The sequence below is a fragment of the Carassius auratus genome, chromosome 41 (assembly GCF_003368295.1).
Source record: "Carassius auratus strain Wakin chromosome 41, ASM336829v1, whole genome shotgun sequence".
Taxonomy (NCBI): Eukaryota; Metazoa; Chordata; class Actinopteri; order Cypriniformes; family Cyprinidae; genus Carassius; species Carassius auratus.
In genome coordinates this window covers 1,027,912-1,045,890 of record NC_039283.1, presented here as the reverse complement: position 1 = coordinate 1,045,890, position 17,979 = coordinate 1,027,912, and the positions used below count along the sequence as shown (strand labels likewise).

Here is a 17,979-nt window from a genome sequence, read left to right as displayed (position 1 = left end):
GCAGCACTTTTGTTTTTTGAGAGACAGGCAGTAACGTTACGTGTTGTATGCAAGGGGCAAGGAACTCGACCGGAAGTTGAAGTCGGGTGGGGGCTGCCATCTTTTAGCAGAACTTCACTTGCGTTAGCATTCCCATTGACTCCCATTCATTTTGGCGTCACTTTGACAGCGAATAACTTTACATCTGAGGCGTTTAAAGACTCTGTTTGTCCATTATTTATTTCTAAAGATACACGACAATGTATAAAGTGCTCCATTACCTTCTATGTTACATTATGGCCCCGTATAAACAGTTTTTGTAAAAAATAGGCTAACGATTGCGTCATAACCACTCGGCTCTCTGTCGCATTACCGTACAGACAGGAGGAGAAGCTCGCAGACAATTAACTTAATATGGCGTACTGGCGTTACAGTTTAAAATACTATACAAAATAATTAATCAGAATACTTACTCCTGCTCACTCATGACAAAAAACTCCCCGCTCAAGCTCGCCGTCTCTGCAAGATTAACGATGGCAGTTTTCACGCACAGCCACTTAGAAGATTTACATCTGTCAGACAGGTTGCTGACGTCGTCAAGCTTCCTTTGAGTCTGCGCGTCAGAAACGGAAGTGCTAAAAAAACGCTAAAACTGGGCTTCATTTGTCTCAATTGAGTTCCAATGGGGTCGCTGTGTCCATTTCTTTTACTGTCTATGGTTGTATGCCGGAATCAGGCAGTTGATGTGGGCAGCCCCGGCGTGTCTGTCATCTCTCCATTCACTTTCCTAGTGAACCACACCGGCTATTCAGCAACAGGAGAACCCCGGCTCCCAAATGGGGCAGTTAGAACACAGATAAACCGATTATTTAAGCTTTCACCGGGTTTATTTTAAGGTAAGTCATTTATAAAGATGATTCCGGTTCAAAAGTAGAAGAACGTTATAAAGTAGAGAAGTTGCGTTAGCGGCTTGGCTAGGTATAGCATCCGTTTGTTTTTATGAGCTTATCCTTTCAGGCCTTCATAACAGTTGCACATTTAATAATATCTATTGTTAATTAAATTATGCTCTTTTTCATTACACATACTATTATACTGTTTTTAAGGCAAGCATTTATTTGAGCCCTACCAGAGAAAAGTAGTCGACGTGGTCTCAGCTAAACAGCTCGGATGCTAACGAGTGCAAAAGTCATCTGACTGATAGACTGCTTACTTTTTAACGTATGAAGTAGGACAAAACAATTAATGTTTTGATTATAAAGCAGATCAGAGAAGAAATATGGATGTTATTACGAGTTTTGGCAGCCATAAATGGAAATACTTAGCATGATGTGCTTGTACTGTCAATTGTCTGTAGACTTTCAACTAACTCAACGTTACGTGACATAAAAATAAATAAAATTGACAGTGTGTTTTTATGGCAAGTTGATTAACTAGTTAAGCATTGTTATTTTAGCTAATCTAGATAATAATGTCCTGATCAAACCAGCTGATGCGTCACATAAATCAAAATTATAGATACCGATAGCCATTAACGTTATATACCTGGCATTAAGTTTGTTGATTCTGTTTCAGTGAGTTTGATTTCAAGATTATTGGATTTCGTGGTTTATATATCTATACTGTAGCAGTTTTGTAATCTAACTCAAGGGTTTCATCAAACAGTTAGATAATAATGGTTTGGGATAATAAAGTGTTGACAGAAGGAGTCTCTTGAGACTGATCGTTCATGATCTACATGTCTTCCTCTCACGTTTCCGGGTAAAGGCTGATTGAATTTACTCTTTCCATTGCAATCGGAGAAGTTCCGTGAAACATTTTGATACCGAACAATAGAAATAGGCCTGTGCTTGTGGTTAGTCTGGATCAGTGTTGCAACTCTTCCTGTTATCAGTTTAGGCTTGTTGTAGAGCAATGTTTTTCCAGTTTCACAGGATTTAACTTGAAGAAAGAGCTGGCAAGCTAGAACAGCATATAAACTGTCAGTTTAGATTTAACCATCCACCAGAGATGCATTCAGCATGTGATATGTGAGAGGAGACCTGACTCAGTCTCTACCATTTGACGTGTGCTGCTTTCAGAATCGGTTTTGATTTCATCTGTTGCAGTTTCTGTTCCTGCTCTTAAATTTCAGTCATCTAAGAACAAACACTTTTCATGCTGATTTGTCTTTCATTTAACTAAACTATTCAGGTCTGACTTATCTTACTTTCCATTGTAACTTGAGGACTTTCCATCACAGTAGAACCATGGGTACTTCTAGAAGTGACTTTATGTGGTGAACTACCTCTTTCTGACAACATGATCTGTTTTAACGTACAATAGGTTTTTAATGTAGCAGCTTTGTGGAATCTGACACTGATGCTTTGCTTTATCTGATATTGGCCTGCTGGTAATGGTGAGGTAATCTGCTGGAGGCGGATTATTTCGCTGTTCTGCGTAGCTGTGGATCAGTGGGACAGCGTGACCCTGGGGAAGTGGCTCTTAAAAAAGCCTGTTCCTCTGGTTTATTGTGAATTTTATATTTGAATGTTTTGGTCACATGTTGGTCAAAACATCTTTTTGTTCTCTGATTTCTCGGACTTTTATATGTAAGTTGATATTTTCAAGGCAAAATGAAATCAGACTTTCCCTGTTTACGGTCTTAATGACTGTTCCTGTTCATATTGTGCATAACTCATCAGAGTTATTTAAGCAAGAAGTTTTCATCATCACCATTCAAAATATGGGGATCACTTAGATTTGTAAAAAATGTTTTTGAAAGAAGTATCTTATGCTCACCAAGCATAATGTATTTAATCATTAATACAGTAAAACATTCATATTGTGAAATATTACAATGATTTCAAAGTTTCATACATTTTAAAATATCATTTATTTCTGTGATTGCAAAGCAACATTTTCATCAGCCATTATTCAAGTCTTCAGTGTCACATGATCCTTCAGAAATCATTCTAATATGCATTTCTTATTATTATTATCAATGTTGAAAGCAATTGGGCTGCATATGATTATTTGATGGACAGAAAGCTCAAAAGAAAAGGATTTCATTTGTAAACGTCTTTACTGTCACTTTTTATTCATTTAATGTGACCTTGCTGAATAAGAGTACTTATTTCTTAAAAAAACAAAAACCAATGATTGACCCCAAACTTTTGAATGGTAGTGTAGGTAATTGCTCTACCACTGAAAAGTCCCACCCCACATTTGTCCTGCTAAATTGTCTATTTACTCATAAATTTCACATTACAGCATTTTATATGCATTGTGATTGCCATCCTGTTGTTTTTACTAAATCTGTGTTTTGTTGTCTCTCTGTGTTCTGCAGTGGCCTAGCAGTGTGTGGCCATGGGTGACACAGAGCTGGAGATCTCCCCTGCCCAGCTTGAGGAGCTACAGAAGAGCCCATCTGCTTCCTCTACCTCCACCACCTCCTCGCTGTCCCTGCCCTCGTCTCCTTCCTCTGGCCCTCGTCCCAGCTCCAGCCCGAGCACCAGTGAAGGCCTGCCCACCTCCAGCCCCCCTCTAGATGTCATATCCGAGGGAGTGGGCGAACCCATCCTGGTCATCGATACTGAGGTGGCTAAGAAAGCCTGCCAGGAGGTGCTTCAAAAGGTGAAGTTCCTAAAGGCCGATGGAGAGGTATCTTCAGCCAGCTCAGAACCAGTTTTGGTGAATAGTACATCACACCCTGAGTCCACCAATGGAAGAAAACCTCCCAAGATCAGCGAGGAGGAAGCAGAGCCTCTGAAGAATGTGCGGTGCCGTCAAAAGAACAACTCATCTAAGCAGTCCTTGCTCTTGCGTCTCTTTGAGTCCAAGCTGTTTGACATCTCCATGGCCATCTCCTATCTTTATAATTCCAAGGAGCCTGGCGTGCAAGCCTACATTGGCAATCGACTCTTTAGCTTCCGGAACGAAGACGTTGACTTCTATTTGCCCCAGTTGCTCAATATGTACATCCACATGGATGAGGATGTGGGTGACGCCATCAAGCCCTATGTGGTGCACCGCTGCCGGCAAAGCATCAGTTTCTCCCTGCAGTGCGCCTGGCTGCTGGGGCCTACTCTTCTGACATGCACATCTCCACGCAGCGCCACTCCCGTGGCACCAAACTGCGTAAACTCATCCTGTCAGATGAACTCAAGCCCTCCAGCCAGCGCATCCGCAGGGAGATGCCACAGCCTCCCCCTTCCTGCCCCCCACCCCTCCATCACTGTCAGGGCATGAGCGGACACAGCCTCTCACCCTCCAAACGCACTCACCAACGCTCCAAATCAGATGCCACCCTCAGTATCAGCCTCAGCAGCAACCTGAAGAGAACTGCCAGCAATCCTAAAGTAGAGGCCTGCCAGGATGAGGTGAGACACTTGTTACTCACATGCATGCTTACCTAGTTAGTTACATGAAAGCTGCTTTTAGATTAACCATTTCTGGCCATCGCTTCCACCTCCCACGGATGTTGTTTCTCAGCTGTTTCATGCAAATGCGGAAGGCAAACAACTCCGATTTGTGTGGTTTCTATGGCTGCGCTGGAAAAGGCCATTCGATGTTCCACTTGATGTGGTGCTGACACTCAGACAAGCTCTGTCAAATAAATATTCATGTAGTTGCTTACTGAAATCGAACCTAAAAAGTGACTGATTTACCATATGTAACAACTACATAAAATAGTGCTCTTTTATGGAAAAAGTAAGGGTGCTTTTTGGAGCCAATCACCAGAAGCAGTTTCTGCCAATACGATCACCGATACAGATCTTTTTGAAGCTTTGTCTTTATCATGTAAATTTATTTATAGTGATGCTCAAATCAGGATTTTTATAAACATTCATTTAATTTTATAAAAACTCATTAATTTTTGAAAATGGGGTGGGTTTAGACATTTAAAAATAATATTTTTCTCAACAAAATGTTTGCTTATGCAGTGCATTTTTGTTTTTACAGTGGGGCAACTGGCAATAGCTTACACACAGCACAAGCCTGATTTTGTGAGCTTTATGTGAGGCAGCCTTATGTGTGCGCACTTTGAGTGTGCATGTATCTCTGAAGAGCGTGCAAGTGCTGGATAGTTTAAACACTGGCAAGACAAAAAGAAAGGCAAATTATAAACATTAGTGACAATGTGACACTGCCTCAATTGTGCAAGTGACAATTCCTGTGTCAACTGTGCAGTGTGCAGTTTGCTTATAGTTCAGATGCGATGTGGTGATATGAATCCATTTGTGCATTTTGAGAGGGAGAGAGAAAGAGCGCACGGTGATTCACTCACGCTGTTTCACTAAAGAAATATAAATTGCACCTCATCTTCAGCATTATAATTATTTTACCTGCACTGGAGAAAGGTTGAGACGGTGCTGGTGCATATCATGCTAAACCTCTCACAACAGGCACGTTAGGAGCTTGAGGACAGTTTATGAAATCAGCCTTTATAGAGACTGTTATAGAGATATAGAGACTGCCATCGTGATTGGTAGCCAATGAATCGGAGCACCCATAAGGAAAAAGAATGGGAGAGTCAACTTACAAATGATTCTGATAAACATTTAGGCCATATTACAATGCTGCTAAATTAATATTGACTAATCTAATAAGCATCATTAGAAATGTTAGATTTTTTTAGCTCTCATCTTAATTGAATGAAATATTGCCTTTTTTTCGATTAACTTTTTAACTTGTATATTTGTAATGGTGCTTTACAATTCAGCCCAAACAAGGCATCTAAGAACAGATTTTTCCTTGATTTTGACATGAAATGCATGTTTTTCTATGTTCTAAATGCAGGTTATTGATCTCATTATGAGCGATTCATCTATGCATATGTTTTTAAACTGTAGACCTCATAATTTTTAATCAGAATGTCATAACTTGATTTTCCATTGAAACAACAGATTTATTAATAATTTAGTCTGCTTAACTCCAACTTTTTTTTTTTTTCTTTTTTTTTTTTACAATCGACTTTAAAATCTGTCAATCAACAACCAACGAATAGAACCAAGTACCCACCCTACATTTATTTTATTTTAAATCACAATATGGAAGAACACATGTGTTGCTGTTTCCGTTTCAAGATTTTAAAATGCTGTCTAGATGGGTTAGCTATCTAGGTTTTGGAACAGAGATGTATCGTCTTAAGCCCCTTTCAGACTGCACGTTGGACCCGGGAAATTGCCGGAACATTGCCGGATTGCCTTCAGTGTGAACGCAAACACGTCCTAGGATTGATTCTGGGATCGATCCCAGGTTGGGGTCCTAGTAACATTGCCAGGTTCAGTTCCGGAATGAGCTCTGTGTGAACAAAAGCCAGAACCAATTGCGTAAAGGGTGTTTTTTGTAGTGATGACGCACATTATTGTGCGACTCTTTTACTATTTTTTTTTTCTTTTTTAAGGCAGATCAACGTTCACAACCATTAAATAAGTGCAAACTATAATGAAACCGAGATCAGGTAGTTCCTCACTATCTGTGCTGAAGCTGAGATCGTTCGCCAGCTTAAGTAAAAATTTTACGTGCCTGTCCTTTTCACTTCGTACATTACACGTTACATTCTGAGGTCACGTGTCATTACAGGACCTTTACAGGTTATGTGTGAACGCACGCACATATCACGGGAAATCACTGGCAGTGTGAATTAACCAAAATCAAACGATCATGGAACAATTGCCGGGACACATTACCCATGTATTATCCAGAATCTCAGTGTGAAAGGTGCTTTAGCGTGTTTGAGTTGGTCTGCCATGTCACTTATGAATTTACATTTTTTCAGCTTTAATCACAGTGAAGGCAGAAGCCAGCAGGGGGATGAATAAATTTGAGTTTTTTTGCTCTCAGAAAATAATTAACTACCCATGCTGACTGATTCCAGAAGAATGATGCTTTGCAGCTCTTCTGTTAAGACAGCCCCTCTTTGTTTGTGTTCATTTGCACAGTCATGATGATAGTTCTCAGGACTAATTGCCATGCCACTAAGTCACCTCTCATGCTTCTAATAAGTGGCACTTTGTGATTCACAGCTCCAGGATTAGATCCGAGGTCAGTGTGACAGACAGATCAGATCCTGTTTATACCACATAAATCAGATTACTCATTACGGGAGTTTCCTGGTGGCTGAAATTACACAGCAGATGAGATTTAATCACAGCAGATGACACCTACACAATTTATTTGCAGAAATTTAACAATTATTATTCAGTTAATTTGGAACTGTTAAATGACTTTAACAAGCACTTTAATTGGACCAAATTAACAAATATTGACCAATGTACATATACACCATTTAGAAGTGAGATTTGGAATGGTAAGATTTTTTTTAATGTTTTTTTTAAGATGCTTTTATGCTCGCAAAGACTGCACATGTATGAACAAATACTATTTTCACAATTTACTATTACTGTTTCATTGTAATAAATTTTACAATGTAATTTATTCATCTGATGGTAAAATCAAATTTTCAGGAGTTAATTATTACTCCAGTCTTCTGGATCACATGATCCTTCAGAAATCCTTCAAATATGCTGAGTTGGTGGCTCAGGAAATATTTTATATTATTAACAATGTTTATTTAAAAAAAAAAAAAAAAACAGTGTTGCTTAATATTTCTTTGGAAACCACGGTACATTTTTTTTCAGGATACTTTTTTCCAAATGAGAAAGTTCAAAAGTACCATATTATTTTGTATAAGATATAAGATTTGATAATTTAATGCACCCTTTCTGAATAAAATATTTAATTTAATTGAATTAATAACTGACTCCAAATGGAAGTGTAAATTGTCCATTTATCTTTGTTCCCTTTTATAGCAGGCTAATTTGTGTGGTCAAGGGGATTGGAGAGTAGTTACAATTTACCATAATACATGCTGTATTTATTTTTTAATAAGGCTTTATGGTTTGGAATCATTGTCATGACAGTATTAAGTAAATGTTTTAATAAGAAAATTTATTCATTTGTGGGTGTCAGTGTGATTCTTACAGATGTCTGTCCACAGCTTGTCTTATCCAGTTAGTTTAATTGGCCAGGCAAATATGTCTTAATTCATATTAAGCTTTGTTATTAAGAGTTTATGTAACAGCTTTTCAACAGCCTGGATATTAGAATAGCGCATATTGACCTGCCCCTTGTCTTTTCTGTGTTCAGATCATTATAGTGTATCAGTGAAGCTGCAGGGCAGAACGTTTTGCAATAACTTATCATGGATCAAGTTCTACTGTGATGTGGAACTTTAGAGCTCACTTCAGATTTTCTTCATTTTAACCTCGTCGCACAGCACACACCCTTTGTTCTGACATTCAGGCATGTGGACATGATCACTTGCCTTCCTCTTTTATCTTCCTGCAGCATACTTTCTTCCCTTCTTTCTTCCTCTGAACGTGATCTTGGTGCAGCATGTGCTGCTATAGCAACAGTGATGTCACCATTAACATGGCAGTGAGCCACTCCATTGGTAAATAGAATAAAGATCAGCTATTATGAAATGCATTGCTCCACAACTCCTCCACGCCATTTACACACTAGAAAACTTCTTTTGAGAACTAAAGGTGGTAACGTAGGAATGCCACTTTGTGTTTAAATAACTCCACCTTGTGAAGTACAGTGTAGGTGTCTACTGTGAATTGCATTAAGCCGGAACAAACATTAGCCTTTAAAGGTTTGCTCAAAGCCTTGATGGCCTTTATTTAAGGAAGAACAGTTGTATAATGTAAATGAAAATCCATAAACTCTATATTGGGCATGAATGTGCATTATAAAAAGAAATTATCTATCTTTTCTTGTTTGTATAGCTTTGGGCATTGTGTCATGCTCACCTTTCTATTGGTGGAACAGGTGTAGAGCCTCATTTTATATCCCACACAAACAGCACTGATAAATTAACGGATCCACTGTGATTTATTTACACACTATGCTGCAGTTTTTCAAGCTAACTGTGTAAATATTTCAGCGTGTTGTTTTTTCTTCCTTCCTCGAAGTGAAGATTTTAGATTTATTCTAGAAAGATAAAACCAAGCATATCATCTCCCTAGGGTTTTTTTTTTTTTTTTTGAAAGTCTGTCAGGATAGAGGTTTGCCATGAGAGAAGGACCACGGTGTTATTATGTGGAATATGGACCCCTGTTTCACCCCATCATGCCAATTAAATCAGAGCATACGGTGGAAATGAATGGGGCCAATTTTTGATCAAAAGCCACTGTAACCTTGATTCTTCTTTTTAAGAAAAGGAGGGGGAAAAAAGAAAACAAGGGATGAGTCAGTTATTATTATGGTTATTATTATAAATTTTCTAAGTGGTGCTTGTCTGTTCAAGAGTTGCCTGTGCTAGAGTTGCTTCCACAGGATCTTGTAAACAAGACTGAATTATAAAGTGACTGTTTGCTGGATGAGGCACAAGTAAACATGACAGCTGCTTGATATTCCCTGAAAATTGAAGCAAGACCGATGTATGACACTCCCTGAGAACTGAGACATGACAGCTGTTCAACAGCTGTTACACAGCCCTGGAGAACAACGTTAGGTCCGTGCAAATTGGATGCAAAGTATGTTTATTAGTGGCCAATGCAGGGTTGTAATGACAAGTGCCAATCTGTTGAGTTTCAGGTGGGTGGCAAGCAGCTTAGGTAGCCACTGATCATATGCTGCTGAGGAAGAAGCCTGGCAGAACTTGGCTTGGATGCGCTGCTATCTTTGCCAGATGTCAGAGGGGAAGGGTCGAGTCTTGCTTTTCTAAGTTGCAGGATGTTAAGGGGCAGCTTTCTGATTTAGGGGCTAGTCAGGCTCCACTGCTCACTGTGCTTGCACTTTAGTTGGTGCAGCCAGGTGGGCTGTGTGGATTTGTTTATTTGCATAAACAACTAGTACATCATAGACCATGGCTCAACAATCAGGATGTTTCCATAGTTCCTTTTTTTGGCCCTTGCAGAAACTATTGTGTTGTTTTGTTTTTTTAATGTTACAATATATTGTTTTCTATGAGTGAGTGAACAAGATGATTTTCACATTTTTAAAAAAAGAAAAATTGTAGCCTACAAGCTCCAGTTCTCAAAAGTCCTGGAAACCAATTTTCTGTATGTTTTTTATTGTCTTATTCAAGTGATTTAAATTTTTTTTGTTTTTCACTAACCACGCATAAACATTGTTTTCTTAAAAACACAATCATGTACATACATGCCGCTCACATATTATTATTATTATAGCCCAGTTTGTGCTGATTACAGTGATATTAGACTTTAGCCATTTAGATGTTTATAAGCAACTGGAGAAAGCACAAATGTCAGGGCATGACAAAACTTCTCCAGGCCCCCACAATACCCTTAGACCTCAGAGGGTTAAATAAGCAGTGATTTTTAGGTAGGTTTAACAGTTTTCAGGTTCAAAAATAAAGTAAACAGATGTAAAATAACACTTCACTGTATAAATTATATACATATTAATCTTTCTTTATTGTAACAGTCTTTATTATGATTAATCTTCTAATTTGTTTTTGTCTACATTTTTAATCTTTATTTGTAAGTTTAAATATGTATGAGATCTCCTTTACTAAGATGGGACTCTTATTTTGACAGGTTTTCCAGTGCTCCTATGGAGCACGCTATTCTTCGGATTTAAAGTTTGTCAGTTTATTAAGCACCCCCCCATGAGATCTGTATATATTTGTTTACTGTTAGTTGTTATAAGAGTTTTGTGTAATTGATGCACTTCTCATGCTGTGTTTTGTTTTAGCTCTTATGATGATTTTTCTGGAGTGAAAAAATAAAACATCAGTAAAGTTTTGATCATCATTCAGATGAGGTCCACCACACTTATGAAAGTTACAGAAGTTATTTAGTATATAAAAAGTATGTGGTCTCTTGTTATTTGATTAGCATTAAACTGCAGACAGCTGTGGTAGGATTATGCAACAGACATACAGCTCAGTGCCTTCACGCAGGTAATTAATAAACCATTGGTTTGTTATAACAGCCTTTTTCCTATAGCAGATATGCAAATGATGCAAATTATGGAAAAATTGGTCGATAAATACTGGTCGCCAATATATCTCAGTGGCTGATACATTGGTGGCATACTGACTAAAATTTGCCGTTTTGGGGGTTCTCCAGGACCAGGATTGGGAATAACACAGTAGTACTATTATGTGGATAATTAACAACATGATAATAGGAGTTTTAATGTATGTATAAGTTTTCGTGCTTTGTGCTGCGTCTCAAGCAACCTTGGTAATTAAACCTGTTTCATGTCCTAACCAGCTGTCACGACTCACGAGTGACCATTATTTCTGAGGCATTTCCACTCCAAATGTGAAAGCTCATTGGTTGAATGTTCTGTGTATTATTACAGTAAATACTGGCTAATGCTGTAAACATTTTATTCGTTTTCTGATAAGGGTTTATGTTTGGACTTCTTTAAATCATAGCCATTTTACTTTAATATGTAGATGATAAAACGAATCCAATGGTTAGACGTGGCCTTGCCGGAGGAGTATGTATAGGTGTGTGTGTGCGTGTGTGTGTGTCTCCTGTAATCCCTCATCTCACCACCAGCACAGTGCTTTACATGGGTTTGATCAGAGCAGCTCTCAGAGATTAGGCCAAGTCACCATCAGCAGCCAGAGATAAACATGACAATTTTCAGGCCTGTGGAGCCACGGCCAGGGCCTGCTGCTCTAACAGATGGGATGAGTGTAACGTTGTGATGTGTTTTTGTCTTGTTCTGACCCCCTCCACCCTCCTCTGCTCTTGCACTATAACTCCCCCCACCCTCCTCTTCCTTTTCCCAGGATCTGAGCTCCAGCTCCGACAGTCTCGAGCTAGAGGCTGGTACAGTAAGTCTCTCACGTCTAATAACGCTCCTCTGTGCTTGGTGGGATGATGGCTGTGTCTGTTTGCAGGCGGGGTTGACTCCACAGATTCCTTCAAATGTTGCCTTCAAGATTTGCAATCATGCTTTCAAATGTCACAAATTGGGCATAACATTGGCACTTTACATGAAAATAGGGTATGGTAGGGTATTTACATTCACAAATAGGGTATGAAAGGCTTAATCATAAATGTCTATATATGACTAAAAAAAATAATAATAATATACATTTTTATAATTTAATAATAATAATAATAAAAAATGAACAACTTTAAATTTTTTATTTTATGTAGCATATCTAATAGTCCTCCAGTGGATGTAGGAATTGGGCCTTTATTTTAAATAAATTTAAGTTACGAGACACCAATTTTTACCTTATTTGTGAAAAATGTCTATTGCATGTTGCATATTGATATGAACAATACAAGTCTTCATCAGTGAACTGATGGCATGCTTGCAAACACTTGTTCTTTGTGTGGTTTTTCTTTTCAGTTTTAGCTGTAGTAGCCTAATTATTTGGATGTGTCGTTTTCCTCTCATTCTCCTATTTAATCAATCAGTGTCTAAGTGTAAGAGTTTTTGGCTTATTAATTTTAATAAAGATGGGGCAGATTTGTTTTGGCTTGGGTGATCAAGACCTTTGGTTTCTTACAGAGAGTTTGCAAATCTTGGCAAAGGAGAATTCTCTGGAAAGAGTGTTAATTTGGTGGAATGAATTCTTTCTATTGGTGTTTTGGGTGTTCTTTTTCATATTTGCAAAGGATTAAGTGGTACTTTTAGTTCTTTGGAAAATAAGTTAATTTATGTCCTGTTTCTGTAACCCCTTCTACACTGATTACATATATCCATGTATCCTTTGACATCTATGAACCATTGGTTGCACATGTGGAGGAGTTTGATGAGTCTTTCTCCACATTTTCCTGTTCTTGGATGACTTTATGTATTTGTGTTAATACTTTTTCCTCATTTCAGGTGATGCTATTCATTCATGACTCACTTGCTCCACCCTGTGGTCAGCTGCTGCTAAAACCCTCTCTTACCATTTCTTTTTTATGTCCATGCTTCACTTTGAGTTTAGCATGCTGTGCCGATCATGCATGCAAATTTTGAGCACTGCTCCACATATTCCAATGCTGAATAACAAAAAAATAATGTGCAATTACTCATACATCCATTGATATTCAGTGATTGGTTTAGTTTGGATGTACAGTCGGTTCAAAAATTTTAGGCTTTGGTACTACTCAATATTACTCTCTGACTAATATCAATATTAAATAAGACAGTGATAGATTAAACATGCAAAAAACAATTATATATATATAATATAATATATTCGTAATTGCCTTTTAGCTGGGATATGTGTTTTAACATTGGAAAAAATGACACTTTGCTCTTTATGCGTCGTCACACTGCCTGAATATCTGAACTGTGCTGAATATCAGCACATTGTTTTCAGGTAACAAAATTTGCATATCGTATCGTACCATTTTAAATCAGTGGTACTTTTATCAATCATTTTTTAGATTTTGTTTATCATGCAACCTTTTTTGTTAAACAATTCCTCTGCAAATGCCTAAATTGGTTTGCATAGACGTGAGTTTGTGTTAAAATGACTTTTTTTTTTTCTCTCTCTTTTCCCCATCATCTTCATTTCCTCTCTCAATCTTCATTCTGCTCTCAGCCTGTGCGACTGACCCCTCAGAGGGAGTTCATTAAGTCTCTAATGGGGATCGGGAAGAGACTGGCCACTCTGCCCACTAAAGAACAGAAGACCCAGAGGCTCATCTCAGAGCTGTCCCTACTCAACCACAAGCTGCCTGCCCGGGTCTGGCTGTCCACGGCTGCTTTTGACCACCACGTGGTGCGTGTGCCCCACACACAGGCCGTCGTGCTCAATTCGAAGGATAAGGTAAGGTGCTGAGATAAGAATCCATTAGTTTCTTCTAATGGGGTTTGAAATACTCTTTCTTTCCTTATTTGATTTCTAAACATTGTTAAACTGCCTTTTTTAATTTATAAAGAATATGAAAAAAAGAAAAAACTACCTTTTGTGCTTTTCCAGGCACCTTACTTAATCTACGTAGAAGTTCTGGAATGTGAGAACTTTGAGACGTCGAGTGTTCCAGTGAGAATCCCGGAAACACGGATTCGCAGCACGCGATCCGTAGAGAATCTTCCCGATTGTGGCATCACGCCCGACCAGCGTGCCAGCAGCTTCTCCACAGTTCCCAATTATGACAACGATGACGAGGCATGGTCTGTGGACGACATCGGAGAGCTTCAAGTGGAGGTACTCGGACAGAGCGTCTATAAGGGCAACATCTACAGATTTGCTATTGTAAGAGAGCTGACCATTGTTTTTTTTTTTTTGTTCTCAAGTTTCCAGAGATCCACACCAACAGTTGTGACAACATTTCCCAGTTCTCAGTAGATAGCATCACCAGTCAGGAGAGCAAGGAACCTATTTTTATTGCAGCTGGAGATATCAGGTAGACTTGGAGACAATGCATTTAATAATTGCAAACTGTAAGAAAGAGAATACTAATTTAACTGGAATGTTTGTTATTTCAGACGACGCCTGTCCGAGCAACTCGCCCACACCCCCACCACATTTAAGAGGGACCCAGAGGATCCCTCAGCCGTAGCCTTAAAGGAACCATGGGAGGAGAAAGTCAGGTATGTGTATGACTGTCTTCACCATGGTTGGTATTTTCAATCATTTGTTAAGTCTGATTCAATCATTCCTGTGTTGTTGAATAGACGGATAAGGGAGGGCTCCCCCTATGGCCACCTGCCCTACTGGCGTCTTCTGTCTGTTATTGTGAAATGTGGCGATGACCTGAGACAGGAGCTTCTCGCCTATCAAGTGCTGAAACAGCTACAGGTTACACTCTTTATATTTTGTCTTTAAAAATGGGGCTAATTCTTGGGATGCATAATATATCGGTACCAAATTGGATATAGGCCAGTATTGTTTATTTCATTGTGCTTGCTCATTTCCCCAATTTTTCACACTATTCATTATATTGTCATGATGCCAAAATCACTTGTAGACTTTATAATGATAGGTTTTTAGGATAAATCTTAGCCTATTATCAGCTTTTTTTTATTAACAGTTTATTTTATTTTTAAAATATTGGTTCACCCTAGTTATATCTCATCCTTTATTGTAGGATATACTTTTAAAATATATATTAAATTACAGGATATACCGTTTTTAAAATATTATTGTACATTACCGTTGAGAAGTTTAGGGTTTGTAGGAGTTTTAAAATGTTTTGGAATTAAGTTTCCTATGCTCAAAGAGGCTACATTAACTGCCGATTTGGTACGCAAGAAACATTTCTTATTATTATCAATGTTGATAACAGTTTTGTGGTTTAATATAGAGCTGTTTTCTAGGTCAAAATAAATGTATAAAGAAACTACACAACTGATTTGTTCTTTTAAGGATCCTAAGATGATTAGAAAGTTGAAAATGACAGCATTTATTTGAAATAGAAAACGTAATAAATTAAAAAGTCTTTACGGTCACCTTTGATCAATGAATCCTTAATAAAAAATAATAACTTTTTTTTTTTTTTTTTTTTTACCGACCCCTAACTTTTGAACAGTAGTTCACAATGTGTTTTTTGAAGCAAGGCCTCCTCAGGCATAATATGTTGCTATACTGGATCTTCTCACCATCTGTGGTCTTCCAGATTATCTGGGAACAAGAACGGGTTCCCTTGTGGATCAAACCATACAAGATCCTGGTCATCTCCTCAGACAGTGGTATGATTGAGCCGGTGGTCAACGCTGTGTCCATTCACCAGGTGAAGAAACAGAGTCAGCTTTCATTGCTCGACTACTTCCGGCAAGAGCATGGGGACTTCAATACAGAGGAGTTCCTTACCGCTCAGCGCAACTTTGTTCAGAGCTGCGCTGGCTACTGTCTCATCTGCTATCTGCTGCAGGTCAAGGACAGGTGAGAGAGACCATGCTTGAATCATATCCGAAGAAAATAATTTTTATTATTTCTAATCACCATTTTCTCTTGTTTTACAGGCACAATGGAAATATCCTGCTAGACTCTGAGGGCCACATCATTCACATCGACTTCGGCTTCATCCTTTCCAGCTCTCCACGTAACTTGGGCTTCGAGACATCTGCCTTTAAACTAACCAGTGAATTTGTTGATGTAAGTAAAACTTTATATTGGATGAAGAGAAGGATGTAAAAATAATGATCTGCTTCTCAGTATCGGACAGAATTTTCTAATCTGTGCATCTCATAGGTAATGGGAGGTCTGGATGGAGACATGTTCAATTATTATAAAATGCTTATGCTCCAAGGCCTAATCGCTGCACGCAAGCACATGGAGAAGGTCATCCAGATTGTAGAAATCATGCACCAAGGTATTGTTTGTCTGAAACTTCAGGGGGTGGAGCATCTATGTCTTTCTATATTCATCTGAGGACACTTTATCATTCCAGTTTTTATATGTTCTGCAGGTTCTCAGCTTCCCTGCTTCCACGGCTCCAGCACCATCCGTAACCTGAAGGAGCGTTTCCACATGAACCTGACGGAGGAGCAGCTGCAGGTGTTGGTGGAGCAGATGGTGGACGGCTCCATGCGTTCCATCACTACCAAGCTGTACGACGGCTTTCAGTATCTCACCAACGGCATCATGTGAGAGGTGGCCAGGGAGCACACTGACTAGAGCGCTAAAACTAAAACAAACAAACACTGCACCGCTTTAAAAACCACTCCTAATGCCCGCTTCCCAAAACCTACCTTCAGACTGATAAAATATGGATTTTTTTTTTACACCCTGACTGAAGAGGTCTTGAGCTGTGAAGTAACTGTTTGTCGTCTTTTTACAACGTCCTTTCCTTTTGTTTAAACTAGAGGTGCTCCGATCACGATCGGCCGATCGTTATGCGTATCTCCTCAGTAAAGCCGGTTTTCTAATCAGCGGTTAATTCCATCAGGTGCGTGATTTCTCATAGAGCAGCTGTTACTACACAGAGCAGTTGTTAATAGAGAAGATGCGCAAATCACGTTAATTTTCAGCGTTTATTGGCGCATCTTCTCAGTTAACAACGGCTCTGTGTAGTAACAGCTGCTCTATGTGAAATCACGCACCTGATGGAATTAACCGCTGATTAGAAAACCGGCTTTACTGACGAGATGCGCATTAACGATCGGCCTATCGTGATCGGAGCACCCCTAGTTTAAACCCTCCCTTTTTTGTCACAACATCTCGCAGTACTCTGGATACCCAGAGTTGAGTTTTATCCAGCTTTCCAGTGCCTCATTTAAACACTACGCTGCTCTATGACCCACCTGTGTGACTGACTTCAACACCCCATATTATCATCATCAGAGTTTTTTGTTTCTTAACCAGTAATGATATCAGAATTTCAACACGCACTCATACAGCAGGGTGAAAACAGGAGATGCTGTATCAAAGCCTGTACATTGCATTGTGAAATGAGGGAATCGGATGGTAAGCATTGCTGTATTGTTCAGATCTGTGAAGTCAGTGTTACATGAACTGTTTAAGAGATCTTCAGCTCAGTGCCGCACAAGTAAGAGACCGTTAAGCCATGGAACGTTTGCTTAAAGTGTTCTCATTTGACCTGGTAAACCGTGATTGGGTTAATGAAGCTTTTTAATTCAATATGGATGTGTTAAACGTCAAAACACCAAAGACACAGATCAGTGACTCCACTAATCAAATGAGAGGTTTAATCTTCAAATACATGTAAAAGGTGACATAAAATAATTAGGACTTAATTCAAATAACCTGGTCTGTTTTCTAGGTCAGAATAAACGTATAAAGAAACTATTTTGAGTTTCCAAAGGTCTGGACTGAAATATGGTGGACTGAGAGATATGAACACTATTTATTGCCCTTTTAGAGATATTTCATATAATGACACTTACGGAAATACACTCTCAACGCTCACTGTGGATTTCATTTCATTTTGTCATTTTGTTTAGCACGTTATAATCCTATTTGTGCTAGTTTGTACTGCTTTCCTGAATTTATAATGTGCATTTTTACAGCTTATCTCAATCTGAGGTGTGCAGCCATGTATAAATGTGTGACTGTGAGCACTGGAGTTTTTTTTTTTTTTTTTATCGAGAGGAGGTGTTCAGAATCTGTTG

General features: G+C 38.8%; 1 pseudogene; it reads left to right on the top strand.

The window, feature by feature from the left end:
• The first annotated feature begins 645 nt into the window (after positions 1-645).
• On the top strand, positions 646-16,541 carry LOC113059762 (phosphatidylinositol 4-kinase beta-like; annotated as a pseudogene).
• The last annotated feature ends 1,438 nt before the right edge of the window (positions 16,542-17,979 follow it).